The following is a 2,043-nucleotide window of genomic DNA, read 5'->3' as shown; positions in this document are numbered from 1 at the left end:
TTCTGCTCCTAGGAATATACTCCAAGGATATTAAAACTGAGACAGATAGGGAGATAATATATGTCTGTGTTCATAGCCGTGCTAGTCACAACTGAAAGAAACTAAAAACAGACCAAACACCCATCAGCAAAGGAAAAGACTATCATGTAATTGGAATACTATGCAGCACTTAGGAATGATTTTATAAATACTGTAACATGGGAAAATATGGAACACATTATACTGAGTGAACTAACTCAGAATCTGTTCCCCCCCCCCCAACTAAATCACAGCAGCACAAACTGGAAAACAGAAGATATATATCGTTAATCTCAGGAAAAACAGTAGTATTCAAGGTATAAGGCAAAACTCTTCATGGTTGTCAGGTTCAGGAATTTGGAAGCGCATATAATGCTTCATCTGCTGCTCTTTTATCTTTCTCCTGACTTCCCTCATCTCCTCCATGTATCTTTCTGCATCATTTCACTCTTCCCTATTGGGTGTGCCCCATCGAAAATTAGGAGCAAGTCGCCAAATTCGTCCTCGCCTGCCATTTCCTCCAGGCTGCCGGCCTTCCTTTTCTTGCTGGGCATTTTCCACACTGACACTTTTCCCTGCTTGTTCCTCTTTGGCCTCCATTACTCCTGCTCTGACTGGTCACTCAGTCCCTGGGCTGCCCCTACCCCGAGAGCTCTGAACACTGCTGCGAACCACTGCCGAGAAGGGGCCAGCGCAACTAACTCAGAATCTGAAGGACAAATACCGCTTAAGCCTATTTTTGGAGGAGTAGAAAAATAAGTATTATGATGTGTATAAATGTCTAGCGGATAAAGGGGAAAGGAGAAGGAATAGGGGTATGGATAGCAGAGTTTAGTGGGTGGATGGGTGTGTGTATGTGCGTGAAGGAACAGGAAAGATTAAATGCGAGTTCAAAGAGAAGGGATAATAATAAGCATACATAGTATTTAAGTATATAAAATTCAACGCATATAAATGATTATATAAAACACAATGTACATGACTGAAAATTACTGAATGCAAACCAATAAAATAGACAGAGAGAATGTCATCTATGGTGCATTAATGGCACAGGTCAAAAAGAAAGCTATAGTAACTGATTCAATACAAACTGAAATGCTTTAACCAATGGATGCTACATAGAAGTGCAGCGTCATCTATACCAACAAATCTTAACACAGCTACCAACCTAAAATAATTAAAGAAATCTCTATCTGTGCAAATTACAAAGAAAGTAATTATCAAACAATATCATTAATATCATATGCAAACAAAATCTTGCTAACGACAATAAAAAGCAGTTCTAGCAATACAACGGTTGGAAATTACCAGAAATTAAAACGGAATTCAGAAGAACATAGAACAACTGCTATCATTGCTGCTTAGCAAACAACAGAGAATATAAAAAAGATGCTAATCTGTGTTTTACTGATTATACAATGACATTTAGTATAGATCATAACAAATTATAGATAACACTACAAAGAAGTGTAATTCTAGAACACTTAATAGTGTGTGTGTGTTTGTGTGTGTGTAGAAAAATAACCATTAGAAACACAATGTGAGTGTAGGGATGTGTGAAACACAATGTACATGGATGATACACGATGTATACGAATTTTGGTACGTAAAGCAATGTTGTTGTTGTTGTTGTGGTTGTTATGTGCCGTCGAATAGTTTGCTACTCAGAGCGACCCTATGTACAACAGCCCTAAACCATGCTCTATCCTGTACCAATCTCATTGCTTCTGGCACACCCATCGCGATTACCCCAGTCACTGAATCAATCCACCTCATAGAGGGTCTTCCCCTCCTGCGCTGTACCTCTACTCTACCCAGCATGATGTCTCTCCTTACCTGTCCAAAGTATGTCAGACGGAGTCCCAGAATCCTTGCCTCCAAGGAGCAGCCTGTTTTAACCCTCTCTAGGATGAATCTGTTTGTTTTCTTGGCAGTCCCGGGTACTTTCAATACTCTTCTCCAGCACCACAGCTCAAAGGCATCAATTCTCCTTCTATCCTCCCTAGTCATTGTCCAACTCTCTGA

The 2,043-nt window shown here is 39.9% G+C and overlaps 1 pseudogene; it reads right to left on the bottom strand.

Moving 5' to 3' along the window:
- Positions 1-330: 330 nt before the first annotated feature.
- LOC102874764 lies at positions 331-618 on the bottom strand (annotated as a pseudogene).
- Between the last annotated feature and the right edge of the window lie 1,425 nt (positions 619-2,043).

Source organism: Elephantulus edwardii, unplaced genomic scaffold (genome assembly GCF_000299155.1).
Source record: "Elephantulus edwardii isolate Elephantulus edwardi_28Jun2011 unplaced genomic scaffold, EleEdw1.0 scaffold00010, whole genome shotgun sequence".
NCBI classification, from domain to species: Eukaryota; Metazoa; Chordata; class Mammalia; order Macroscelidea; family Macroscelididae; genus Elephantulus; species Elephantulus edwardii.
Note: the sequence above shows the minus strand (reverse complement) of the source record. Positions and strands in the feature narration are given on the sequence as shown.